The sequence below is a fragment of the Lissotriton helveticus genome, chromosome 5_1, assembly GCF_964261635.1.
Source record: "Lissotriton helveticus chromosome 5_1, aLisHel1.1, whole genome shotgun sequence".
In the NCBI taxonomy this organism is placed as follows: domain Eukaryota; kingdom Metazoa; phylum Chordata; class Amphibia; order Caudata; family Salamandridae; genus Lissotriton; species Lissotriton helveticus.
Window position 1 is genome coordinate 1,061,859,851 of NC_136065.1, and position 16,855 is coordinate 1,061,876,705.

At 36.3% G+C, this 16,855-nt stretch overlaps 1 protein-coding gene across 1 annotated transcript in view; it reads left to right on the forward strand.

Annotated features, from left to right (window-relative positions):
- Positions 1-16,855, forward strand: part of KCNIP2 (potassium voltage-gated channel interacting protein 2) — a 113,652-nt gene that overhangs the window by 59,718 nt on the left and 37,079 nt on the right. The gene's annotated exons all lie outside the window — the stretch shown is intronic.

Genomic DNA, 16,855 nt, shown 5'->3' on the forward strand with positions numbered 1-16,855 from the left:
AGCATTGCGAGCCATGGGTTTTTGACATAGTTCAGATTCCATGTGGCCCACTAGTGGGACTGTGAGGAGGTCTAGACAGGGAATCCTCTCTTTGCTGAAGTCACAAGTAAACGGGAGATGTGCATTCTGTGTATTCAACCATTGATGAAAGGCCATGATGGATGGTGGATCACCCCACCATACGACGAAAATATTGTCTATGTACCTCTTCCACAGCCTAAGCTGCGAGAGGTATGGTGCTAGACAGGACCACATCACCCTCAAAGGCGTGCATATAGAGGTTAGCCAGACTAGAGGTGAAGGTACTGCACATCGAAGTACCTGATGTTTGTAGATAGAGGTGGTCTTCATATTGGGAAAAGTTTTCTTTCATGGCTAAAGTGGCACACTCCATGATGAAGGGGACTCCGTGATGCTTTCTGGTGGATTGTGGCTCAGAAGGCTCTCAATAGTGGCAAGTGTCTGATCTGGTGGGATGCAGGTGTACAGTGACCCTACACCATACAGACCATGAAACTAACCAAATATTTATATGAAATGAAACATCCAGAAGACACTATGATCTGGACAGTACTTGACAAACCCAATCTTCACCCCAATAGCCCTAATCTCACAAAAAGATTACTATGCATTGAACAACGATGGGTCTTCAGACTTGATACATCCACCAATGGGCTGAATGATGAGATCCCAAGGCTATCTCTTACCTGACTATGAGTTTTCACCCCACCACTAGCATCATGAATCTCCAGTCGGTGCGCAACATATCCATCTATCATACGGTTGATATAGAACTGCCCCTCTTGACCTGCTACCCTTGACATACACCATAACCTTAGCCTGCGTATAATGTCCTTAGTCACATTCTGTGATCTTTATTATTGCTCCCTCACTAGCACAAGATGTGTATTTCATTCCTGGATCTTAAACCTTATTTGCCGTTTGGTATATTTTCTCCAAATTATCATAGATTTTCCTGTCCCTTTCTGCTGATCGTTACACTCATCATAACGCTGACACAATAGGAGTTTTCATTCCGCCCCTTCTGAACATCGCTATACTGGCTTGAAAACTATGATTCCCATCATCCTCAGGAACACTTCCGGTTTAGTGAATGGTGTTTCCGGGTCAAAACCGCGTTTTAACACGTATCTCTGCTCTTGGACAGCGTCTTCCTGTTTCCACGGACAGACGCTCCTGATGCTATGCTCAAGCTGAGCGGTAAGTCCCTCCACGCAACGTTATGCTTTTTCCTTCAAGCGCCGCTCTGCCTGAGGTTATTCCAGTTTCCCTACTAGGATTATTTGGACGTGCCCTGAAGCGCTGCCTCACCCGGGCTAGCATTAAGCAATCCTCTACCTCACCAGTCCCCTTAATGCCCTTGCCTTAAACACCGATCTGCCTGGGGATATTCCAGTTTCCCTACCAGACACAATTATTTGGACATGCCCTGAAGCGCTGCCTCACCCAGGGTTGCATTTATCAATCTTCTACTGGGTCATGCTCTTGCCTTAAGCGCTGCTCCGCCATGGGTTATTTTAACATCCTTACTAAGCGGGATCATTTGGATGTTCCCTGAAGCACTGACTCACCTGGGGTCGTATTAATTAGTCCTCTACCGGGCTGGTCGCCTTCATTCTTGTGCCATGCTTGGCTAGTATCTTGTTCAGAAGGGCGTCTCCACTGGGACTTGCGCTGGATGTTTTAAGTGTTCTATGTGATATCCCCTATACATTCTGGGCACTGCCAGCAAAAGGGTTCAATTTCTCCATGTCCAAGGTAGTCACACTACCAGGCTTTAAGTATCTTTAGCATAATCCCCCAACTCCAGGGACAACCACACCAGGGCTCTACAAGCTAGGGGTATGTACTCTGTTTTCTCGGGCCCTGAATACCTTTAACCCCTAATACACCATGTGAAGCTCTCCTCAGGCTTCTATTGAAAACCCTGTGACACCACACACAGCCTGAATTACACATCTAGCTTGCATTCAGCACCTCATGCGGCAAACCTGAAACCATGTGTGCATCCTTACAAACAGCAGAAGTCTGTTCATATCTCTCACTTACCTCTTTCAGTCACTGGATACTTTGTTCTCGTTCATGCTAGTAGGCATTAATAGTATTTACAAATGTGTAACGCCTCCACCTCTACTCATTAGGTTGGATGGGCATTTGTACCTAGGGCCACTTGCCAGGGACAGGTGATGTATGGTACCTGATATTTGCAGGTGAGTGTTACTGAACTAAGTAACTACTCGACTACACACTCACTTTGTCGTATGGCACTTACGATACTCACTTAAAGTGCGCTGCGTTGTCTCTTCAGTAATGTGAGAATGTGGTCCAAACACACTGCACCCAACTGTTCTAACGGCGCGTTATGTTGTTTTTATATTATCACAGGTATACCGCTGAAACTGCTGAACAGACGGATCACTGGTTTCGTATTACACTGCGTCATTTTACAAACGCACCTTTATCTTTATTGTTTTCACATACACTTTGCAGTAGCTATTTATAAAAGAGTTCCAGAAGAAGCCCACAACACTGTTACAGGTCATTACGGCGGAAACATGTTGATCACTTTTCAGTACAGCTGCCTCTAATTACGGCAGCCACACCACTCAATTTCTGTTTTTAATCCTGGCACCAGAAAGCTTTAATAAACTACGGTAGGCTTACCTCGTAGCTAGTTTTACCTACTCTTTCTCACCACGGTTTAGTCAGCACTGCACAACCTCATTCACACATTTGCTAGCCTTGGGTTTTAGTTATACCACTTTTCTTCACTAAAACATCCCTGAGCTCCTCCCTCGCAGCGAGGGGGTTGTAGCCCGTGTCATGACAAGGCTTGTGGCGTGAGGAGGTATCCCTATGATGAAGCATGACACCTTTGGTGTGTGAGGGAAACCGTCCTTAAAAGGGACCCCTCTTCCACAGCTATATTTGTTTCCATTCTTTCTCATTGAGACAACGTGCAGTCAATTTTTCCCGTACCCGAGGGCTCTTTGTGTTGTAGACTACACCATTTAGTGCAATTTTTTGAATCTGCTGAACAGCCGGATCACTGGTTTCGTATTCCACTGCATCTTTTTGCAAACGCACCTTTATCTTTATTGTTTTCACATACACTTTGCAGTAGCTATTTAAAAAAGAGATCATGAAGAAGCCCACAACATTGTTACAGGTCATTACGGCGGAAACATGTTGATCACTTTTCAGTACAGCTGCCTCTAATTACGGCAGCCACACCACTCAATTTCTGTTTTTAATCCTGGCACCAGGAAGCATCAATAAACTACGGTAGGCTTACCTCATAGTTAGTTTTATCTACTCTTTCTCACCACGGTTTAGTCAGCACTGCACAACCTCACTCACACATTTGCTAGCCTTGGGTTTTAGTTATACCACTTTTCTTCACTAAAACATCCCTGAGCTCCTCCATCACAGCGAGGGGGTTGTAGCCCGTGTCATGACAAGGCTCGTGGCGCGAGGAGGTAGCCCTATGATAAAGCATGACACCTTTGGTGTGTGAGGAAAACCGTCCTTAAAAGGGACCCCTCTTCCACAGCACTATTTGTTTCCATTCTTTCTCATTGAGACAACGTGCAGTCAATCTTTCCCAGACCCGAGGACTCTTTGTGTTGTAGACTACATCATTTAGTGCAATTTTTTCCTTGACAGTTGTCAGGAGAATTAAGTGATTTATTGTGTCAAATGCAACTGACAAGCCCAGGAACACGATGAGGTACCTAGTATGTGAAGTGCATCAAAGATTATTTTTAGTTTTGCTATTTTCATGTTGCAGCCCCGCATGAAGCCTGATTTAATCTCATCTGGTAGATTACTATCACCTATCAAGAGTTTGAGATTAGTCTCTTCACATCTTTGGATTTATGCACTTAAATAAAGGATAAGTCGGGAACAAAGCATAAATTATAGCAATCCTTAAGAATCGCTCCTGTCTTTTTAAATACAGGAGTTAAGGGTCATATTTTACACAGTCCAGAACTGTACCTTGTGCCAGGGAGATTTTAATTAGGTGTGTCAAGCAGGGTAAAAGGAACTATATATTCAACAATTATAGAGGAAGACTATTCTAGAAAAGGAGAGCATGGTCTCATCTTGACAATGATATTGAGCATTTTAGTGGGTGTGACGTTTCAAAAGAATGTTTTAGGTTTTTGCATGTCAAATTTATTCTTGTCTTGAGAGAGTTTCACCTTTTTCAGGCTTTCTGCAAAAATGTGGGGAATGTCTCACATTTTTCTTTGTAATTGTCGTATCACCCTGTAGATTGGGGTTTATAGCTATTTTCACTGTTTCAAAAGGCTTTTTGATAGGTTAGTCTCTGATCTGAAAAATTCAGTTTGCTTCAAAGATAAGCTTATTTCTTTTTATTTATTTCTTAACTTAGTTTTGTAAGAATTTGAGTGGAAGGAACTTTGTGCCACATGCACTCCACAGCTCTAAGCATCCTCCGTTACTCATTCAGATCTTTTGAGTACCGTTGTTTTGATTTTTCAGAGTTTTTGTTGCTACAGTATCCACAATCTCGATCTTAGTCTCCTTTAGCCACTGCCCAAGCCTGTGACTCCTTGAGCTGATAGCATGGATTTCCAGGAGGCGACTACTTTAGTTACAAGAGTGGTCACATCCATGACTTTAAGGTCTCAAACCTAGCTGAGGGCTTTTATATTAGCATGGGTTACACCCTCGAAGGAATGTAGAGAAAACGGGATACGGAAGTGATCTGATCTATCTGTAGGAATTGATGTCTCAATCTTACACATTCCTTCTTTTGCAGTGAGATTTGAGCCTAATTGTGAAACCATATTGAATGAGACTAATATTATGCAGTAATAAATAAATCTGCATCAAAGCGGACTCTGTTTTGATCTCCGTGGTGTAAATTGAAGTGCTCAATGGAAAATATTGGTGCCTCCTGGGACTGCTTTTTCAGTACAGACCCATCTTTCAGTAAGGACGAATACTTCAAGGTTATCTGACACAATCTTATGTCCAATCTCAGGGATATGTTGCACAGTCAACCTGCAGTTATGCTAAAGGTGATTGTTGGAGAATTGCTATGTAGTGATTGTCATTATGATTTCAGTTGTGTTATCTCTCTGTACACATTCACTAGAACAGATTGGTAGTTTTTTCATATAGGTTCACTGTGATGGGAATCATAGACAATCCTTGTGGTTTAGAGGTGGGATTTTCTGTGACCTAATCCTGTAGTAGTTTCTGACAGTGAAGACTTATCGAAGTGGTCAAAACGCACGTTGAACACTCGTCTGTCTACACAGTGGTACTAGTGTCAACAGCTCCAAACTAGTGGCTTTATGTCCATCCGCCTGTATATGGTCTTCTACCAGTTGCCACAATCCCAATCACCAAATCAGGAAGCAACGTTTCACTCTTGCTCCCCCAATGCAATGCATTCACGCATCCAAAAATAATAAACACTTACACCGTTAAGTCACCTACATCCCCCAGCATGCACCTCCATGACTTCACTCACATAAAAATGGAATGTACTTCCACTGACTTACAGATGTAATGATTTGCCAGAGTATATGAAGTAGTGACCCCACCGTCGACACAAGCACCTGCAAGCACCCCTACAGGGACCCTTATACTGGCTTCAGACATGGGCTACCAGAGATACCGCCTCTCCTGAGAAGCCATAGGCACTTGACGTCATAAAGGATTCCAACCACTGCAACCAGCGTGGAAACACCACTTGCCCTATATTAGCTGACAGCATCAAAGCTATAAGGTAAATCTGCTGTACAGTCTTCCGTGCTGCAATACAACAACTTGATTTCCACTGTTTTTATTAGCTGCTTACGCGCATTTCTCTATTCTGAATTTCTTTAGCTGCGCCCTAGAATTTTAAATAGAGAATGGGTAGAACTATTGCACTCTGCATTCTTTTTAAATAGATATGTCCTGTGCTCTCCCAGCTTCTGTGACTCAGATTTTATCTCTCTCACCACAGCTCTGATCTCCTAACTCACTAGTATCCCCTCAACTCTCGATCGTTAAATCTCAATCGAACAGAAATCTGGATCGCAGTTCTGGGGGAGACCCGAGAACGAAGTACCCTGGGTGAAAATACGCCATGTAGTCTACCCTACCCAGAAGGATCTCTACCACAGCACAAGGAAACATATATAGCAATAAAGAACTTTTTTAAGTAACAGATCCCCTTTCTCACAAAGGTCTCCTGATTGGATTATACTAACTCTAGTCACATATACAGGGCAGGCTCTAACTTCGACTCAGTTAATTCTGAGGAAACCACTACACCGCTTTTAATACATTTGCTTTACTTCTTCATTTAATGATTATCTCAAACTGTATAGTACTAAATGTCTTGCTCATTTTATATACTTTCACTTGTGTACTTCACTTCTGTAGTCTCTATTTAAAGGGAAAGAGGGTAGATATTGCACTCATTCAAATCATGTTTTTAATAGATTTTTTTTACTTATTCAGATTAATAATATTGAATCATTTAAAGTCTGAAACACAGTCATGTTAATGTTCTACACATTTAACTGTTCACAATCTATCTGCTTATTTCAATCAATTACCAATAGATAACCTATGCCGTTAAGTGAAATAACTTTTCACAATCCATGGCGAGGGTGGGGTATTTCTCTTCCATTTCTTCTTAGTTTTAGTCTGCCAGGGTCTTGCAATCACACAAAATAATTATAATAAAGAATTATGTACAATGTTCTTGAGTGATGACACAGTTGAGCAAGTATGATCAAGGTCAGTGCAGACAGATCTAACTTCCGCTAAAAGTTGTCTCTAGAGGCATTGATAACAATGACCAAGTCATAGTGTTCAACATAATAACAACATGAATTAAAAAAATACAAAATAGCTCCTTATTGTTTTTAAGGCGGGTAAGCATCTCAATCTTTTCTCAGGTAGATAGGTTTGTCGTCATTGGGGAACATAGCCAAGACAGAGGTGCTGGTTTTTCAGACATAGAAACAATGCTGGGTTTATCGGTGTAAGGGTCTTAAGATCAAGGGAGAGTTACAATATTTTTTTTGCTGGGTTAGAGTAGCATAGGAAGAAGTGACATTATCCTTTTGACTCTTGTCACGAAGGGCGCAAGACCTCTGTCTCTAGGTTTATACTATTGGGTAGATGTGATGTTGACTTAGAGGACCTCATTTCGCTGAGAGTTTGTTGGGAGCCCATCTTATTTTCTGAGCAGGTTAGTGTGTGGGCATCATTAAGTCAAATGGTAAAGACCTTGAGGTCTGGTTCTGATGTCTAGGTTCAAAGATTAGTAGAGTGGTGTTACAGCTTGTGGTTTTCTATATACTTTTTATTCCGGAAGTTGAGAGAAAGCTATGGTTCTTGTAACTTATATCGGCATTATGTTTGGGGATAGGTTGAGTATGTGAAGATTTCTGTTTGAGTGATGCTTTTTAAGTTGAGGCCACGGAACACAGAAAGAATCATGTCCTCTATTTACAAATTTCAAACAAAGTTTGGAAGTAAGAGTCAACAGATTTCAGGGTGATGTACAACACTTGGATCATAACGTTACTATTACTCTAGATTGAGATAGACATTTCAGCCTTGCAAGCAGATGGGGTGCATATGATGAGGGTGTCCAATAAGCTGCACACATACCCATCTGATAATACAAATGGAGTAAACAATATACAACAATATGCAACTAACAAGTAATCATAGTCCGAAAATGCACAGAGCTTTGGTAAGACTGCTTTAAGAATACACCCTAAAGTAATGAACAAAGTTTTTTTTTAAAATACAAAGTATTCATGTAATCCAGGACAGTTAGAAATGTAGTTTTGTCCCTCACACTTGTATGCAATTCTCCATTCACGTATACCATGATCTTTTCTCTTGAATCACCTTCTACCAACACAAATATTTAGTCACAGCAGAGTCTACACAACTGTCTACCTTATCTGTTGCTTCAACATGCATTTTGCTCGGATCCCAACAGACTATTTTCTTTAGAATGATGAAAGACCGTAACAACTGAATCTGTGCCAGCCACCATTTCCTTTTTTCCCCTGTTCCCATTTTAATTTTTTGGCAACATGTTATGAGGACCCTCATTCCTAGCTACCTTTCTAACTGTGAATTTGTGGTACCCCGGTTACCCTTATGGTGGACCAAGAGGATGGAAACACCAATCACTGTCCCCACTTGTAGTCCAAATGGGTTAACGCACATGCTGTATTCAAAGACGAGGGACGGTGCGGCTTTTACCACTCTCAGGGGAGTGGGAGGTCCAGCATAAACTGGAGCCCCTGTTAAAGTATCAAATAATTGGTGTTATGCTGTTCCTCTAGTGGTAGAGCCACAGAGTCAACAAAAGACTAAGTCCAGCTATGCCCACATAGGGTCTACAGTTTCAGAATTCATTCGTAGGATTGCAATGCCCTCACACACCCTCTCAGGTGTCATGCTTCATCATCTGGGCTGCTCCTCGTTTGGTCGGCGGTGCAATACCCAACGGGCTCCCTAAAAAGGGGCACTTTCTCGGATATCTTTTATCCAACAGCCGTATGGTGAAGGGCGGGTGTGGGGCCAGAATCGTGTAGATGTGTAAAAGTGAGCTAAAATAGGACTGGGAGTACCTGGCATAGATTATTTTATTCTGGGGGTCTCCTATCCTAGTTAAAAGCAGTGAATGAGGCACTCATCAGAGGGTAATGTCTCGTGTCTGAGTGTCTGTTGTTAAGAGATATAGGTCAACATGTTTCTCACGTAACGTGAATTTACTCGCGATTCTTCAGGACCAGAAAAAAGAAAAAGAAGAAAACTATCTACACTTAAAATCTATTGGTAACACAGTTTAACCATAGCAGAAGAGGTGTCTACTTGCAAATGTACATGTTGTACACTCCACCGGGTCCGGGAGGTCCCGGACCCAGTGGAGTGGGCAGGTCACAGCGAGCAGCACAAGGCAGCAAATCTCCTACACACGCCTGGGTACTAGACTGAATTAGGTAGATCCAGGTTACTGTTACTATTACAACACTAACCTTATCAGTAGCTCCTGATGATGTTTATTGAACATAAGTACCTCATATTACAGAAAAGGTTGGAACTCCTGGTCTAAAACAACTTTTCCGACTTGTTCATAGTCTATCCACTCCCAAATTCAGTGTATCTAACTCTGCCTCCATCTTTTCCTTCCGTGTCTGTGTCTGTATTTATGTTGCTCTGCAGTTCCCTCTGGTCACTTGAGCATGCCATAAAAATAACAAAATAAAAATCTTAGTTGTCAATATCTAACCTGTTAGATTTACAAAATGGATCAACAACTCTCCTTGGTTCTGAGTGCATTGCATCCTCCCAGGCTACCTTTGTACTGTGAGTATGCACCCTTTGCATACCCCCCACCTAGCTCCATTTCTCCTAGGTCCAGAGGCTGGTGATCTTTTTAAAAGGTAGAGGTGAACTATCCTTTAGAGTTATCAGAGTCAAGCATGAGGATATAGCTATCTGTGTATCCCTCACTTTGGCTGCAACATACCAGCACCTTAAAAGGACAATCAGTTTTAACTTGTTTCCTTTGGTAAAATCAAGTAAATTCCACATGACTTTCATGTCTGACCATAGGTACGAATGTGACTTGCAAAAGTATAATTGTTTTACTTTCAGACACAACCGTTTGCAAATGTTAACTTATTTTAACATTAGTTGGGAATGTGTTTAATGGTGTACAGTCTTAATATCGAGTCATTTATTTCGACTGGACATAATATCGACTAGAGAATATCGAGATGGCATTAATATCGAGGTAAGTAATATCGATTTATTTTTTATCGATTGTTATGTATGTAAAAAATATCGACATAAAAAATATCGAGTAAGTAATATCGTTAGTAAAAAATATCGATATGTTTATTAGTTTAAAAATATCGAAAGTTGTGTTATCGACTGTCACAATATCGACTCTCATGATATCGAATTTTAATATGTATATATATAATATGTAATAGTTCAATGTACACTGTTTTAATGTTTTATAATAGCATTTTGTGTTAAAAAGTATTAATTTTATTTATTTATTTATATAGAATTAATGTTAAAAATAATTAATAAATAAAAAAAAAATTATATTACTATAATAATTTCTAGGAGCGGGTAGTGGGTTTTTAGGGGAATAGGGTGGGAAGTATTTTAAATATAATTAATTAATTATGTAAATATATTAATTGGTATTAATTAATTAAATATGTAAATATATTAATTGGTATTAATTAATTAAATATGTAAATATATTAATTGGTATTAATTAATTAAATATGTAAATATAATTATTGGTATTAATATGTAATTAATTGTTAAATTACTATTTAATTAAATATATAATATGTAAATGGTAAATATGTAATTTTAATTGCTTATTTGATAATTATGCTTATTTAAATCATTTTTGTCATGTAGCGGGTTGTGGGATTATAGGGGATTAGGGTGGGAAGTAATTTAATAGTAAGTAATTAAATCTGTTAATTAATTAATTGGTAAGAATAAGTAAATAATTGTTAATTATATTAAATATGTTAATTATATATAATTTAATTGTTAATTTATTTAAAAAAATTGAATTATTGTTGAATATGTAAAATCTAACTTTTTTAGGATATGTAGTGGGTTGTGGGATTATAGGGGAATAGGGTGGGAAGTAATTTAATTGTAAGTAATTAATTATGTTAATTAAGTAATTGGTATGAATAATTAAATATTAGTAAATTAAATTAAATATGTTAATTATATATTATGTAATTGTAAATTTCTTTAAATTAATGCAATTATAGTTAATTATGTTACATCTCACTTTTTTATGTTATGTAGTGGGTTGTGTGGTAATAGGGATATAGGGTGGGAAGTAAATTAATTATAAGTAATGAGATATGTTAATTAATTAATTGGTATTAATAATGAAATAATTGTTAAATAAATAAAATATGTTAATTATATAGATATAAATAGATATAACTAATATTATAATAATTAAATATAAAAAATATATATATGAAATATAATTGTATAATTACATTTAATTACATATATATAATATATTTATAATTAGATATATAAAGATATATATAACATATATATATATATAATTATAGATATTCTCATATATATATTATTTTGTATTTGGGGAAAGAGGTCGGTTTAGTGTTCTGGGTTAGTTTTCTGTTTGGGTATTAAGGGGTATATGTTGTGTGCAGAGTCAGTTGTCAGTTTTTTGGTAAAGGGGTATTTGTAGGGGTCAGGGTCAGTTTTCAGTTAGTGGGTAAAGGGGTATTTTTAGGGGTCAGGGTCAGTTTTCAGTTAGTGGGTAAAGGGGTATTTGTAGGATTCAGGGTCAGTTTTCAGTATTTGGGTAAAGGGTAATTTTTTTCTTTCAGAGTCAGTTTTCAGTTTGTGGATAAAGGTGTTTTTTAGGGGTCAGGGTCAGTTTTCAGTTTTTGGGTAAAGGGGTATTTTTAGGGGTCAGGGTCAGTTTTCAGTTAGTGGGTAAAGGGGTATTTGTAGGGGTCAGGGTCAGTTTTCAGTTAGTGGGTAAAGGGGTATTTTTAGGGGTCAGGGTCAGTTTTCAGTTAGTGGGTAAAGGTGTATTTTTAGGGTTAAGGGTCAGTTTTCAGTATTTGGGTAAAGGGTATTTTTTTGGTTGCAGGGTCAGTTTTCAGTTTGTGGGTAAAGGGGTATTTTTAGAGGTCAGGTTCAGTTTTCAGTTTTTGGGTAAAGGGGTATTTTTAGGGTTAAGGGTCAGTTTTCGGTATTAGGGTAAAGGGTATTTTTTTGGTTGCAGGGTCAGTTTTCAGTTTGTGGGTAAAGGGGTATTTTTAGAGGTCAGGGTCAGTTTTCAGTTTTGGGGTAAAGGGGTATTTTTAGGGGTCAGGGTCAGTTTTTAGTTTGTGGGTAAAGGGGTATTTTTAGAGGTCAGGGTCAGTTTTCAGTTTTTGGGTAAAGGGGTATTTTTAGGGCTCAGGGTCAGTTTTCAGTTAGTGGGTAAAGGGGTATTTTTAGGGGTCAGGGTCAGTTGTCAGTTAGTGGGTAAAGGGGTATTTTTAGGGGTCAGGGTCAGTTTTCAGTATTTGGGTAAAGGGGTATTGTTAGGGGTCAGGGTCAGTTTTCAGTTTGTGGCTAAAGGGGTATTTTGTGGGTTCTGGGTCAGTTTTTAGTTTGTGGGTAAAGGGGTGTTTTTAGGGCTCTGGGTCAGTTTGGGGTTTTAGGTTAGAGGGATACAGGGTAAAAATATGGTAAATTTAAATGTCTATTAAATTAGTTACTTTTTAATATATTTTATATAAAATATTTCTATTAATATACATTAAACACAATTATTGGTATTGTAGGACTTTAAATATTAATACATTTTTAAAAATATTTAAATTTATAAGGCATTTTTAAATAGATTATTTAATATGCAAATAATATTTATATACAATAATAAAGAAGGAAACATAGACAGGGTTAAATGCAATAAATGAAAAATTGTTTATTCACATATAAAAATTTATTTGTAAGTAGAGATTAATTTTTTATTTATATTCAAAATTTTTCATTCAATGTTTTTATTAACATAACAAAAATATGAAGTACATATATATGTTTTTAACATAAATTATATTAACATAATTTTATTATATTTTACATATATTAACATTTAAATAGTTTCTGAAACAAATTGGTAATATGTACTTTTTATTTAATAACAAAATATTTATTCAGATACACATTGAATATATTGTCATTGAAAAATATGTACATTTTTTTGTAATAGTAACATTTTTGTTTTTTACCAAGTCATGTTATATTTTTGGAAATAATTATTATGAATATTGAACATATTTATAATATTCATTTTTAAATAAATAAACACCAAAAACATTTATTATATACATACATAATGTTTTACATAATATTTGCAAATTTAAAAAAAACATTTCTTGTAACAAACTTATATATGCAATTTATTTTTACATATACATTATTTACTAAATGTATTTATAAATCATAAAATAATTTTTTAACTATAACATAACAGTTGAATAATTATTTCAAACTTATGAATATTTATGAAATAATTTTATACACTTTAAATAAATATTTACACTTAATATAATACTCTGTGTATTTTTTTAAGTGTTGGAATATAGAAATTAAATAGCATTTAGCTGTATACAGGGACTACTTTTTAACCGCGTAATGTTACTTAGGCGTATTTGGTGCTTCAACAGATCGCGGTTGGGTGCTGCTTCGCGTTAGAGAGGGTAAGTTTGTTTTAATTGTGTTTTATAAGTTTCTGAACTTATTGCTAGTGTATGTGTGCTGTGTTTATGTTTATGTAGGTAGAGTTAATTAGAGAAGATTGTGTGTTCGGTGTTAGGTAGAGTGTACGATATTGGATTTTTACCGCGTTTTTGTTGTAGGTGTGTGAGGTGAGGTAATATGTTTAAATGTTACTAAGATAATATGTTTGATGTATAAATATGTGTTTTTATATATGTATGGGTGTTTTTATGTGGGTGGGTATGTTATTTATTTTTTCTAGGTTATCGTCGCGTTTCGCTGTTTTGGAGGACTCCCTTCTTTTTTGATCAGAGCTGTGTAACGAGTATTATATACTCTTATTTTTGCACACTATTTTTTGGGTTTTTACATTTTCTTGGAGCGTTTATTTTTCGCCATTACGGATTTTCGGGTTTTCTATGGTATCTGGTGTCTACTGAAGTGGAAAGGAGTCGCTATGGATTTGCTTGTATTTTTGCATTTTTTTTTGGGCTTCCATGGATTGTATGGGTTTTTGGAATGGTGTCCTATGGATTGCTTGGAATTGGATTACGTTTGAAGCTGCATCAGAAATGTAAGTATTTTCTGGAATTTTAATGGGTGGGAAAACTGTTTTAAATTTTGCTTTACTTACATTGTATGTAACATTTTGTAAATACATTATCTAAATACATTTTATATATGTTAATATTATGTATTTGATAATTTAATTGCAATTTGTTACATATTATAATGAAGGATTTTAGGAAAAATATGTTTAGTTTTACGTGTATAGTTATGTAATGTTTTAAAGAATAGTTTTGGCAATCATTGATAGATATTCTAGTCCTTTGCTAGTTGGATAGAGGGTAACTTGACTTTGGAGTGTGTTATACATTTTTTTAGTTTCTTTGGTGAGTTTAGGTCCGATCAAAGTTACTGATTGCTCCATTCGGAGCTCCAGGTAACTTTGTTCTTTTTGTAAGGATTGTATTAATTTGTGAAGGGTAGGCGTTCCTCGGCCTGTAGTTGCTTGGAAGGCATTGTGCCATCCTTCAACTGCATTGTTTGTTTTTGCTTCCTTATTTAGTGTGCTAAGGTAGACATTCCACCAAGCTATTTGGTATTTGGGTTGTCTTCTATGGCCTGATCTGTGTAGCCTTCCTACCCATGTGTCTTCGAAGTAGTCAAGCATAGGGCTTAGTTTATCTTCGTTTCTTTTATAGTAGGGGCTGTCTATTAATAAGTTATAGTGCTCAGTTACATCTGTTAGTGGAACATAGGCTAGGGCGATGAGTTTTTTTATTTGATAAGCAAATGTGCTATCAGTGGCGTATTGGATACTCAAGGTTGATTTTTGTAGATGTCGCCAGATACATTGATTAAAGTGGTAATAGCAACCTTGTATTGCTGTGTGTGGGTATGTTTTAAGGATGCTGTTTATCATAGCTTTTTCAAAGTCAATGATAATTTTTTGTGGAAAATAGTTGTTAGTATGTTGCTTGACTTCAGTTAGTATTTCTTGATAGGTAGTTTGCTGTTTGTTTGGTAGAAGGGCATAAAGGAATGGAATATTTGCATTTTGGAAATGACCATGGATGGTGTATAATTGATAAAAAGGTTTGGGGCATACAGAAAAAGTACCGTCCATCATCCAAGTTTGGCATTGGGTAAGTTTTGTCATGTTGTTTGCTGTGGCAAACACTATAATTCTTTTATCTTTAGATTTGTTGTCATAGAGTATAAAATTTTCTTTATTGTGAGTTACAGAGAGTTCAGGGGGAATTTGGACTTCTTCTAAAGTTTTTGGTGTGGGAGGAGTAGTGCATGTTGCTCTTTTTTGTCTAGCTACTGTTCTTTTAAGGGATTCTATAGATGGTAATTGGCTAGAAGCATGTTGGGGAAGTACACTTAAATGGTGTTTCAGAATAGCAGTTGTTGGTTGATCAGTGCTAGTACTAGCTTCTTTAAGGGAATCTAGCATTTGTCTAATCTCTATTTCTGTTACATTGGGTGGGTGATTATGTTCTTTAGTATAAGTAACAGTAGTTTCCTGAGTTATAGCTCTACCATAACATTTGTTGGCATAATATTTCGTACACTTCCAAAACACTTTCAAATCTTTTTGTTTCTCTTGAGTGTAGACATATCCCATGTAACAAAGAAGCATTTTCCCTTTTTGTGAATAAATGAATTTAGCTCCTTCAGTCATGATAGTATTGTAGTGCTAGGAGGTAATTAAAAGAGAATGTAAATATTTTTTAAGAAAAAATAATGTTCTAATCACATTATACAGTTTCATACATTTTTATTTTACCTGTAAATGTTTTGATGCTTTCAAGTCGTTATTTTCAGCTGTTGATGTTCTTGAAACTGTTATTTTCTGTGTATATCTTTTTGTACCTGTGGAAGTTGAGAAAATGTGTAGAAATATTGTATTACTATTTATGATAATTTGTTCGACGTTTTTTGCTAGTTTAGATTTAGTTACCTATCTATTAATTCTCGAATTTACATTTCTAATATATACTTACTTTTTTATATGTAACTTTTGATGTCCAGGTGTTGTGTAGGCCTTCTGGTTTTTTTTTCGTCTGTAGGATGAGTGCTAAAAAAAAAAGATATATTTGATGTATTTTGCTTTAAAATATAGGTGTGAGCTTTGAGAGTTACATTTTCGCTGACTAATAATGTAGTAGTACTTACTTTAGATATGTGTAGGTCTCTTTCTGTTGAAGTCCATCAGTTTTCTTCCAGAAATCCAGCAGAGTTTCGTCTTCCTTTACTTAGGAGATGTATACTGCGTTTTTAGTTACTTATTATTTCATTTATATAGTATTAGGTTAATTGTTTCAGAAATAGGATTGGTTGTTTAAATGGATAGTCTGTTTTTATTTGTGGATTTGAATTTTTTTCTCTGTTATGCTAATTGCTTTCCTTATATGGGTGACGCCAATTAACGTTTATTGAATGTGTAAGGATTTATTTTGTATAGGTAATGTTCTAGGTAATGTTATTTTGATATTTGTAAAGTGGAGGAATATATATAATTAGTTGTAAGAAATGTGTAGAAGGTCGAAACATTGTTTATGTATTATAAAATGTATGTTAGTATTTATTGTGTGTTGTAAATGTTATGAAAATATATAATATATGTCATCTATTTATATTAACTAAATCTGATTTTTTATGATCAGTATGACTTAATTATTAAATAATAAAGTCATTTATTCTAGGATGTATTAATGGCGATGTTTTTACAATCGATAAATTTGCTATCTATGTTTTGTAATCGATATTTTGACTGTTGTTATATAAATATTTAATAATCGGTGTTTTAGAAATCGATAATGTTGTGAGTCGATATTGTTGTAGTCGTTGTTTTTAGTAGTCGATATTGTGTAGTCGATATTTTTGATGTTTGTTGTGTAAGTATAGTAAATCGATAATTTTGTTGTCGATAATTAGTCATCGATATTTTGTCCAGTCGATATTCGGTCTGTCGAGGTTATGTCAGTGATCCGTGTTTAATATGTGCATGAAC